Source organism: Python bivittatus, unplaced genomic scaffold (assembly GCF_059951505.1).
Source record: "Python bivittatus isolate LINGU-HERP-01145 unplaced genomic scaffold, Pbiv_v1 ctg000980_np1212, whole genome shotgun sequence".
Lineage (NCBI taxonomy): Eukaryota > Metazoa > Chordata > Lepidosauria > Squamata > Pythonidae > Python > Python bivittatus.
Genome location: NW_028277125.1, coordinates 16161996 through 16174778, shown reverse-complemented (window position 1 = coordinate 16174778; position 12783 = coordinate 16161996). Strand labels below are relative to the sequence as shown.

Genomic DNA, 12783 nt, shown 5'->3' with positions numbered 1-12783 from the left:
ATACATGTACACTGATAGCCTTAAGAGAAGTGCAGAGATGTAGGACATCCATATTTCATATTTCACCCTTGAGAGGTATTTGTGTAGATGAAAGCACTACAGGGTCAGTAACATTGAACAGTGGAGTAAATCCTTAATTATTGGCCCTTCCATATACTTTGCTGCTTCCCCCCCCCCCCCGCCCCCAGCAAGTGCTGTTTCTCACACCTGAAAATCCCTTTTTTGATTCAAAGAAAATTGTGCTTTAATTTTCTAGTGTTTTGTGACAGACAGTACGTCAGGCAAATAGGAAAAAGATAATACTTGATTTCTGCTTAAGCAACAGTTTATGACAGATTATAGCCATGTTCTATGAGATGGAGAGTAACTGAGAATTGCAAGAATGGTGTTGCATTTTTTTCCATAATCATTATCATTAGGAAGTGAAAACTGGCTCCAAGCAAATTATTATCATTATTGCATCTGTTTGTACAAGACCTTGGCTGTAGTTTCTGACCCATGCTATGTTCCATTTCCCAAATTAGGAGGCCTTATACAGTATATGAAGACAGTAAGCTTTTTCAAAGCCTCAAGAATTCCTGCTCAGTTGCAACCTATGAACACTGTTGTGTTGGCAGGTTTTCCTTATTAGCTGACACCCTGCCAGTCTGCATGATCCCTTAGGATTAATTTACCCAAACCCTTAAAATACTAATGTGTTACTACTGTCTTATTTTGAGCTTTCCTTAAATGCTGCTATCAAAATATCAGCCCAAAAATGTTCACGCACTTTACCTTTACATTTTCACTTATCAGGACTAGGGAATAGTTTTCTTTGACATAGCATTTTTATTGGCACACATCTGATAATCTGTCCTAGAGCAACAATCTTATTGTCCCATTTTTCAATGCAAACATTTGTTGCTAGCCTATGTCCAAACTATTTCAAACAACCTTATCTCAATTTCCTTTCCATGCCCTGTAGCATCTCACTGGGCAAAGGTACAGCAGAACAATCCACAAGACGCAGGCTTGTAAAATGATGCGTGATAGAGAACACATTTTTTTTTTAAAAAAATCCCTCATCTTGATTGAACCAGAGGTCATCCAATGAAACATAATCAGAGGCCGATTTAGGACAACGTGACATATAACTTTCATAGTTCACTGCCATAAGTTGGAATAGCAACTAGATCGCACTGAAAGTGAACAGGAGAAATAGTTGTGGCTTCCCAGGTGATGATGGGCAACAAATCTAATAATCCTGATTCTTGTCTATGCTGGTTGAGGCTTATGGAAAATGGGATCCAGAAACAGCTGAGTTTTTGAGTGGGGTGCAAATTCCTGGAGGCAAGATGGGAATACCAGGTAAATGATGGGAGAGTTCTGTTTTGGACCTTCCTAGAGCCACATGCCTGGCTTATGGGGAAAAAAGGATGTTGGATGAGATGGAACTTTGTTCATGTAATAGTTTTATTTTTAACTAAATGTTACCGCCCTCATACTGCAGTGTATTCATTCATAAATTCCTTTCATTCTAATCGGTGGGATTTCCTCCCAGGAAAGTAAATTGCACTGACTTAACTAGGGATCAGTCCCCATTGACTATAGTGAGACTTCATTTCTGATTAAACAAATACAGGATTTCAATGCTTGCAATAATTTCCCCTTCCCTTGAAATCATCATACTGCAGTTAGCACTTTAGAATTTTCTAACAAATAATTCTTCTTCAGGAGAAACTAAGACAATTAAAGCTGATTCAGATTGTTTGGGGTGTGGGGTTTAAGGAGCATTGTTTTGGGTTGGATGGAAAGATTAGATTCTGATTTTTTTTTTTTCAGAGAGAACAATAGTATATTTTATTTATTTGAAAGATATATAACTACCTTACGCAGAGTTTCCAGTTCCTGTTAATGATTAGCCCAAACTGCAAGACAGTACTAAGATCTGGAATTAAGTTGATTGTCTTATCTCTCTGTTTCTTAGATACATCACCATAAATTGTCAACTAGTCTCATAAATTCAGTTTGAAGAGGAAGAACAGGTAGTTTTAATCTAACAATGACTTTGGACATTCAATGCAGTATGCATTGCTTAACTGTGGCTTTGTAGTTTAGAACTTGGAGTTCAATTGATTTGACTCTTTTGCCAAAAAAAATGAAATAGCCTGGGTGTAAAAATCCAGGTGTCATTTATTTATAAAATTATTTCTATCTCCAAGGTGAGATAGAACCTTAAAACAATTTTAAATCTTTCAAATGCAATACATAGATATCTGCGTAATCGTCAGATTATAGCCTTATGTGATAAATAACATCATACCAAATGTAAAAAAGGAATTAGAAATTGTAAGCAAAAATAAATTGAAGGTATGAGATAAAAAGAAAAGGAAACATAGCTAAAAACACTTTATATTTTTTATACAGCACTCTTATCTTTCTTTGCATCTTTCTAACTTAGCAAATGATCCTTGTTTCAACCACATCCATACATTTCTTCATATGTTACCTTTTATTCTTTAACTTTATCACTTCTCATCAGGCCTATCCAACCATGACTTTCTCAATTTTCCTTTTCCTCTCAACCCACTCGCTGTTTCTTCATATATTTCTTTTATAATTCAAGTTTCATTCAGTCCCTCTATACCATACCACTTCAGTGTACAGGTAGTCCCAGGGTTAAGAATGCCTGGCTTAAGGACGATCTATAGTTAAGAATGCAGTCTGTTGTAGCAAAATTTGAGTTAAATACACAATGATCTGAGTTAATTACACAATGGTTCAAGTTAATTACACAATACTACTTATACAGTATTATATAATAATACTGTTCTGGCTTACATACACATTTGACTTAAGGACAGACCTTGGGAATGGAACTCATTCTTAAACTGGGGACTACCTCTACTTTCAAATGGTCAGCAACTTTTGTATTAAATCTATATTCCTTCTGTACCCATTCATTCTGGAACTTCTCTCTCCTTCTTTTACCACAGACACTTAAGTAGCCCATTCCTGTTAAATTCAACATACTACTTCTCATGTACTCAATTCCATATAACAAAGTGACTAGAAGTACACTCCCACCCACCGCTATTTTTGTGTCGACAAACATTAGTTCTCACAACAAATCACATATGACTCAATACTACCTTTCTACTAAGATTTGCATGTCTTGAAATTTCTCTACTCATTTTCCTGTCTTTAGTAAACATTCTGTCAAGGTACATAAGTTCATCTGTTTGCTCTTTTTTTTTTTTTTTAATCACCAATGTATAACTTGCAATTGTTCACTCCATTTTCCCTGTCAAACACAACTATTTTAGGCTTTGATAACATTAATTTTCAATGCCATGCTCCTCTTGCATCATATAATCTCTGTAACAATTGCTGCAAATCATTTGGATTGTCAGTCAAGAGCACAGTATCATTTGCATATAAAAATACATCAACAGCCCCCATTAACACGCCTCTAACTTCACTGCAAAAATTCCTTATACATCAAGGAAGGAAACATAACACAGTATTTTGGAACGCAAGGTAGTCTCTAGATTAGCTGTCTGAACCTGTATAGAACGTTTGGGGTAAAACTGACCTTTGGCTATACTTGTAGCATATTGGTCAAGATGCGTCAAAACTGGCGGGCTGTGTGGGGATTGCATGGAGATTCACAGGTCTGGAGTGATATGAAGCCATTTGGTGCAGCAACTGTGGTATCACTAGTAAGAAAAGGCTGCAAGAAGGGTGGAGAGTTGGAATCAGCTGGATGACCCTCTTCCAGAAGTGAGCCAGGACCTCAGGTGTCAACTGAGACTAGGCCGTGGACAGCCTGGATGTTTGCAGGGCCGGTGGCAGGTCTAGCAGACAGAGGAAAGACAGTGAACTGAGGGCAGAAGGGCTTGTGAAATAGGTGATTGGCAGTGGCTGGACTGTTTTGTGGAAGCTTTGTAGAGGAGTTTGGATTGGATTGGGTTGTGGCAGCTTAGACATCAGGAATGGTATCATGGCTGGTGATGTTATACAAAATGCTGGTGCAAGCCCCACAGCCACCCCATTTGGAATTATTGGTTGTTGTTGCCACCTTTTTACTTCCTTTGACTTTGGGGACTGGATGGAGGAGAGGCAAAATCTTTTCCAGCATATTATGATGATTCTGGGAGAACAGTCCTTGTATTTCCTTGACTCCTAGAGGCTCTGCAACTAACGAACTATGGACTGGGGGAACTAGAGTTCTGTGAAAGCCGTCTGAAGAGCTGTGAGCCTGTGCTGGAGGTGGGGATGACTGGTCTTTCCCCTCTGAGTAAGAGCTGAAGGGGATTCAGTACCTTCCCCATAGTTGTATATCATCATCTGCCGGGTGAGAAATAACAGCTTCTTGGGGAATTTTGTAAGTTAGTTGGATGGGCGTGTGATCTGTTTCCTGGGTCTGGGGAGGAGTCTCCAAGGGTCATGGTGAATAGGGCTGAAAGCAGGTATTTTAGTTACACTGGGCAGAGGGAGATATGGCAGGAGACAAGGGGGTAGGAGGTCTCAGTTTCATACAACAATTCCTGCTTCTAGTCCCCCGTGTTCATCCCAGATTCTAGGTCACCAAATTCTTAGTGGCCTTGGTCTCCAGCTGTTGCTGTGTAATGCCAGGTCAGTCTATAATTAAGTCCTCCATTATCCATGAACTTATCATTGTTGAGAAGGCTGACCTGGCATGTGTGGAGGGGGAAATATGCCCTCTGGGCTTTAATTTTGGCACCAACTGCAACCCCAGGGTGGGATTTGAATAGTTGTTGTTATTATTTAGGGGGCTTTTGTGGTGTCCAGAGGCACTTGTTGCAGATGAGTGGAGCCTTTTGTGAAGTAGGGAATAGTTGGGATTGCTGTCCATGTACTGGGTTCCCTGCAGTGATGTGACATTCCTGCTGAGCTGTTTGAGGGTTTTGATGGGGCAGATGAAATACAATCGAAAGGTGTGAGGCATTAAGATCCATCCCTCATCACGATAAGATCACCTTCTGGTTACTTTGGAGCTTTCCGATACCGTTCTCCCTTCAGGAAGATGGGGCCCTTAGATTGATCCACCTGGTTTTCAGAGGCCAGTTGGGAGCTTCCTGAATCTTTGACAGGCAGTTCATCCAAGGCCTTGGTTGTTGTGAAATAAGGTAGCATTGGTGGCCTTGGATAGTATTGCACCTGCTATTGGCCTGAATGAGAGTGGAAAGTGAATGTGTGTAGTAAGCTATCGTCTGTGAATCTGTGATTTTCTGGATCTTGAGCTCCTTAATTATGAAGTATAAATGTCCAGATTCAGACAACTGACAGCAGTGGCTAGGCACAGTTTTTCCTAGAGCTGGATTCATAATTTGTGCTGAGCCTAAACCGTGATTTACAGATCACAGTGGCTAGGGTCACACCTCACTCTAAGCCACTAACAAGCAAATCACATTATAACGAAGTACAAATACAAATCTAATCATTATATATCATGTTACAATGACATCCCATCTTGCTTTTCTCTACCTTGTTAATAAGAATAAAAACCTCAACACCTTATAACTCTCCTGTTTATTCTTTAGTTTGATTTGACAGGGAAAAGACAGTAGCAAAGATTTTCTTAAGAGTGAAGGTTTTCTGTTTAATTGGCAGTGATGCTTGTGACAGGCCACTGAAATTCAGATGACAAGTCAACCGTCCCAAACCCTGTGAAGTGGCATGCCAAATTCTCTCCATCTGTCACCAGATAGTATCCTTTGCCTGTGTCAGAAGGAATGTAATTACTTCAGAAGTCTTGTGATGACTGGGATTCAAAACCCAGAGGGCCTTGCCATTTATTATGGTTCAGAAGCTCAGATAGTAATTGACAGTATTCTAAGTTTCCAACATCACTCTCCTCTTGATGAATGGGCCCATTTTTATCTTTAATTTCCAACATACAAGTGGTGAAGCCTTGGATTGCTTTAAAAAAGAATTCAAGAATGCAATCTTTGTCTCTCGGTTTACATGGGTATGAGTTTGTCTGCACATGGGTGTGAGTAAGCAGGACCATGTGCTCCACACCTCTGTTGGAATCAGACAGTTTGTCTCAATTAAAAGGCCTGCCTTGACTTTGTAGAAAGTAACAGAGTTTTTTTCCTCCAACTCGCCGGGCCAGATGAGCTCTTCTACCTGGGGAGTACCTGCTGAGTTGTCTTGAATGTGGTGTTGAAAATCTGCTTAAGTTTCTAAATGTAGTAAAGCTGAGCAGTAAACATTTTGAAACACAGTTCAACAATAGATTTCTTCATTTATTTCCATAAATGTGCCAGGGGGAGGGCAGGGAGGTCTGGATATTTATTTTAAAAACTATAGTAATTTCTTAAAATTACTTTTATTTTTATTATAGAAGCTAAAACTAGTAAAACTTTTATGCAGTCTTAGGTAACATCTAAGTTAACAAAGGCATAATATTGTTAGCTGTTTTTGAAGAATGGAAAGAAGATAGCCAAACAGCCCTTTTGTGGCACTGTTAAATGGTGCTGAAAAAGTATGGCATTACATGAAATGTATCTTTAAAAATGGCCAACATCTTACAAGATTTTGTAAAATTTCAGTGTACCACATGAGATCTCATGAGATTTTCAGTTTTGCAAATTTTTTACAGAGAGCTCTGAAATGTAGTCAGAACGTTTGTATGAAGTAATTTCATTCTTGTGAAATGTTAACCATTTTATTTTTTAAGTATTACATGGTACTTGCACCACTGTGCCCTTTGTCTGGACAAGAGAGTTGACTCTAGGTGTACTTCCTTGGTTCTCAGATCCTGCTCAGTCAGATTCTTACCTTTTTCAAAATAGATGGTATAGCTATCAGACATGAATGGTATATTGGACATCAGCGCACGAACTGAATCCCAGGCCTTTTACTTGGTTTACTTGATTACGTTGATCTCCATCTCACCATGCATTAATTTGCTTTAAATAGCCCAGATGACATTTGAAAGGGCACCCTAATTGACTCTCTAAACCTTTTGAGGTTTTCCCATCTCCAGGTCCCATCTCCAGGATGATTGCAAGTCTGATATCCAATATGAGTATAAAGTCCTATGCGGCTCACTAAATAAACAGTTATTAAGCAGAAGAGAAAGCTGCTTTATGTAGATATCTTTTTGGCCCTGGGAGAATAAAAGCAGTAGCTTCTCTTGGAAGAGAGTTGAAAATACACACATGGATTTTATCCAATCTATGTTTCCCTTAAGGTTTGTCTGGATTATATCTGCTTTATTAAATTGTAACTATTAAACAAAACAGAAGGTTCCTCTCTAGAGTCTGAGATCTTTTCATTAGAAAAGCAGGGAACTTGGTTAATGAGAAGCAGGGGTTTGGCAAGAACTTCTCTTCTGCTGGATGACTTAGACATTTGATCTTAAAAGCCCTGTGTTGATTTAGGATTTTAAACCTTAAGGAGGCAGAAATGAAATGCTTCGTAAAGAAGCTGACTTTATGGTGCTGTTAATGTTTTGCTAGTAACTTATTCTTTATGGCAAAAAACTGAGGCGACACCAATGTATTTTCAGCTAGGCGGTGGTTATTGGTGTGTTTAAACGATGTCATTTCAAGTACTGTTAGATGGCAAGAGCCTGGAGCCGTGCTAGGAGAGAATTTTGAGGTTTATTAGGGGTCCCTCAAAGAGAAAATTAGTATTGCCAGAAATATTGTTGCCTGCAGCTACTGGTGACACTGTTTGAGAGTAATCTGCCTGTCCCTGCAAAGCGATAGGAATGGCCAACGTGGTTGTCAGGTGTCTTGCATAAATGGCACGTTCCACAATATGTCTCCAAATCTACTTGCAAATATGTTGGAATAGCAGACATGTCATTTGGGTAGTGTTCTGGGAGGCAAAGTACCTTCTGATGTAAAGTTTTTTTTTTAAAAAAGGAACCCATCTAAAACAGACAAGCTCAAGGGAATTACACTGCTTCAGAAACAGTGCCATAAGCATTTGGTGAATGTTTCAGGAAGGCCTTTAAAAAAAAAAAAATGAGAAGAAATCTCTTTTGTTGGTGGTTATTTTGGATGTCAGCAGGTTTCTCTGTTTGAAGACAAGCCCTGTCAGTGGCAATTAATGTCTCCACATTAGTTAATGTTGCTTTGGGCTAGGGAAGATCCATACTGCAACTTGCTCTAATAGGAAGCAAAGGCGCCTCTACGATACAAGGAACACCAGATTACCAGGTTATGAAGTATTCTTGCTCTGATTTTTCAATTATTTTCATGGATGGTTGATGTCCCCCATTCCTCCCCCCCACCTGCTCCAAAATTATTTGTTAATCTTTTCTGTGAGGAAGGAAATTTGAACTCTCTGTGAGAGTTCAAGTAAGAGAGCAAGCGGGCATTTTCATCAACCTTTATACTGCTTATCTTGGTAAAAAAAAAAAGGGGGGGGTTGCAGATCTTTCAAAGTCTCTTATTTGTGAGAAAAGTGTCTGTTTTTATACTAAAATTTGGTCTGCTTGAAATGCCCCTTTCCCCATGTTCAAAGCAGTCCGTGCCAAGCTGAGAGTCCAATAAAACACCCCAGACGATCCGTGGAGAGTCAAAATATGTTTATTCACCCAAAGTTACCAAGTTGCTTCGGGCAGCTGGCCATGCAGTGCTTCTTTTTGTTTCCCTTTTTATAGGGTTCTGAAGTTTAGAAATTTAGCCAATCATTATCAATGGAATGGAATGCACTAACTTATTGCAAATAAAGATTTCCTTATCTTAGAGTGAAAGCAGATGCCTTCTTATTTATAGTTAAACAAACGTCTCTTTATCTAGAGCTAAAACAGCTATATTTTTCTGTGCGTAAGATACATCTTTTCCTTTACATGGGTATGCTATGTGATGTCTTTATTGCTTCTAATGGAGAAGCAATAAAGCTTTTACACAATGGCAGAACTACTGCCTATTTACTACTGCCTATACAATCTTTAACTTTCTAATGAAGATTAAATGAGCTCCCCATTACTGCAGCTGTTTCAAGAGCCCCATCCTGTGAGGAGGCATTTTGCATGTGTCCCTGTGTTTATGTATCATAGTATTTATGGAAGGTGTAAGTGTAGGTGCAAGGAAGAATGTGTTGGGGCCATTGCCCATAATGGGATGTGTCTACCCATTACAGGCTATCACAGCCATGTTCATTGCTTAGCTTGGGTTTCGAACATGCTCTGGAGTGGTCCCTTTTTGGCACCTCTGCCATGTCAGCAAAATCCATCTTCCCAGCTCCAACAGTCACCATTTACGGCCTGCTGGCCCCTAACGAGCTTGTCCAAAATTAGTTCTCAGATCTCTGGTCCAGATACATCCCTTGCTTTTTGCCTGAGAAGAAAACCTGCAATGGTGGACTAGTTGAAGGGGAGGGCAGCTCTGGGAGATGTTCAGGGCAGGAGTGTTGATACCAACTTCTGAAGAACCCTATTGGGACACACTGCAGTTAGTCAGGCATGTGGATGAGGATCTAATGAAGCATTTTGTATTTTTTATTGTTGCTGATAGATAGCCATACAAGAAGTCTGGAGGATGAAAAGAGGAAAATACTTAATGAGAGATGACTATGGGTAGTCCTCATTTAGTGACTGCAGTTGGTTCCGGTGAAATGGTCATTAAGTGAAACAGTTGCTAAGCAAACCATGTGGTTCAGAGAGCAAGAGAGAGACTGTGAAGATTGCTGGTTGCTGCCGTCTCATTCAGATAAAGTTCTCTCCTGTGCCTGACCTGCTTTCCCCCCCCCTTTTTTTCTTCTTTTTTTGCCCCCTGGCAGGGTGGAGAGATTGCTTAAACAAGCTATCTCTTCCTGATCTGCTTTTCTCCCCAGCACAGCATTTCCCTAAAAAGTGCTAACTGCAAATTAAGCTCAGCTCTGTGACCTTCCTTAATCCATTAGAACCCAGCTGGCTGGCAGCAGCTGGCTGAAACTGACCAGACCTTAATCAGTTTCACACTGAAGGCTTTTGTTGTAGTAGATGCCTGCATTGGTCAGAAAATGAATTTTTTTATTACCGTTTATTACCATCATATTTGTGAATGGTCACTATCTGACTCAGTAGCTAAACAAGGACTACTTGTGCTTTTCTTTCATTTTTTATAATGAGATTCTTACTCCGTGCAGTTCAGAATAACAGGTACAAATGACTGCAAACATGCTGAGAAGTCTGGATACCTTTGAAAATTAGCTATTTTTTGGGAAGGAGCTGCTTGCCTGATGAATGTGATCCTTTTTGGGATGCTTCAAGAGGGCTTCTCTCTCTTCTTTGCTTCCCTCTCCAGTTGCCTTTTCCCCCTACACCTTTCAGCCTTACCAGGTAGACCAGACAGGAAACACAACCAGATGAGCTAATTCTACTTTATTATAAATAGGCTACATTAACAGAATCTTGCAAGTCTGAAAGGACAGTTCTCTTGCTGTCTCCTTTACAGCCCAAGAAACTAGGAAGGGTCCCCCCGAGCCTCTAGCCCCACTCGCTATCCAGCTGCAGGCTATGCTTTCTCTTATCTGACCATTCCCTAGGCAGCATCTCTTCGCCCCCTCTCCCAAGGTCCTTCCCACATACGATTACATCGCCTCATCTTTATCCAGGTTTCTTTCTCATTGTATTGTTATTTCTTTAAAAGAAGATTCAGGATCATCTCCCTTTGGAGCCAGTAAACAAAAAACGAAGGGTTGTGTTAGAGGTAGGGAAGAGAAGAACCTGGGAAAATGGTGGTGCAGAGCTAAGGACAAAGAGACAGTGGTGGTGTAAGGCATTGAGGGAGAAGCAGCATTGGTGGTATGTCTTGAAGGAAGAAAGAGAAGTGATTCCATGAGCAGGGATTGGAATTCCATGCCAGGAATAATGACTAGCACAGAAATAGTGCATTTTGCATGGGAGAGGCAATACTGACATACTACTTGTTGTTTTGCAGATGGCTAAAACTTGGCATATTGTCATTGCTGTGAAGGTTACCTGTGAAGAAGTCAATGTGCAATATTTGTCAGCAGCAACTGGGAAGTAATCAGACCTTCATGCCCAGGGCCTTTTAAAAGAAGATTTTAAAAAATAAAACACCCACCCACAATGATTTAAGCGCATGTCTGCCTTTTGCAAACCATGTAGCTTCTCTCTACTTCACATGCAGGTATCCATAATATTGTATAGAGGAATTGTGGGAAGCAGTTCTCCTTTTTTAAGCAAACGTGTTCTGAAGGGGGAGAGTGAGCATATATGATTGCCCGTCCTCCTGTTCTAATTCTGTTTACTTATTTTAGTTAATACTGTGTTGGCACTGAACTCTCCCTTGGAGTGAAATGAGGGCCTCCTAGCAGTTTGCTTTGAACTGCTGCTCCACCATAATGGAAAACAAGATTAGGTGTTTGCTCTCCAGGCTGTCAAGGTTTTGGCCAAGATGAAATGGCTCCTTCTAAAAAGGGAACCAAAGATACTCTATTATTGGTTTAAACTCTGAATGTCTTAATTTTTCTCTCTAACTGCGTTTGTAGCCCTTATAGAGGAATAGCAAGGACCTACCTTACAACTGATAATAATGTTGTAGTGGAAACTTGGATTTTTGATTGTATTGTTAGCAAGTTCTCCCCTACATCCTAGAGAGTTGTGTGCCCCTAAATTGTTTCTTGTTTGTAACATCATTTCACCAGTGATAAATCTGAAAAAGTTGCTATTGTCATTGTGGCATAATAATGTGATGCCACAGTGCCCAGACTTGAATCATAGACCCTGGTAAGCTAATGATCCCTTGTTGTGGATGGATGGAATGGACTTATGAAGGCCAGGCTCAGGGAGATAAGTGTGTTCTTAACCCCAGCAGGAGTGTGGGAAGTTCAAGAAGATGAGGCTGGCACCTCCCTAAGGAATTCACAGTGTTGTGGCTGGCTGGCTTGGGAACTAGGGTTCAGTCTGGGGAGATTTCTGTCTGGAGGTTGAAGCTAATAAACACAACAGAACTGTATTTGCATTGTCTCTTGGAGTTCTTTGGGCTGAACCTGACACTTGTGTTTGTAAACCACCAAGAGTCTGTTAGGTTGCAGGGGAATATACATTTGATAATAATTAAGATCTTGAACAAGGCTGAAAAATTCACAAAATTTTGGTGTCCTCTTATGAGATTATAGTGTTCTAATGTGACACCTAGCCAAATATTACCCCAAATTTCACAATATTGCAGATTTTAATGTTTGTGTGTGTCAGTGTTGATGCTTTTGGTGGTCCAGCACATGCCCTAGAACACATATTTGCATGAGGTACTAAAGTGAAGTGTAGGGATTTTACAGAAATCCAGTTTGAAATCTCTGTTCTGTGTGGTGATCTCAAACAAGATAAGATTGCTGAGTATCTTGAGGAAAGGGTAGAATGAAAAAAGAGGGAATATCCATCAAAACAGTAGACTGGTACAGGTATATGCAAAATCATAATTTCTTAGACTTGGATCCAAGGATATTATTAACCATGCTGAGTGGAAATTAAGGGAATTTTAATCCAAGGTTGAGAAAAGTTTTATGCCTAATCGATCCTTGATCATTTGCAACAAACAATTCAGTATGTTATTCTTTGATTGTGCAATCTCTGTATAATCTGTTGGTTCATGTGGTCCACTCTTCATTTTGGAACGCATTAGAAAGAGCTTGGAAATGAAATAAATATTTTATGTAAGATATTATTTTATGTAAATATACATATGCTATACTATGCATGTTCCAGTTACAACTGACACAAGAATCAATTTCTCGGGAAAACGTATAATAGTTTATTTTTCCTTTTGTTTAATTATGGGACAAAAGTAGTTCTTTAGAAGCTAAGTCATT

General features: G+C 39.7%; 1 protein-coding gene across 3 annotated transcripts in view; it reads left to right on the top strand.

The window, feature by feature from the left end:
- LOC112541622 (uncharacterized) overlaps positions 1-12783 on the top strand; it is a 174764-nt gene that overhangs the window by 38565 nt on the left and 123416 nt on the right. The gene's annotated exons all lie outside the window — the stretch shown is intronic.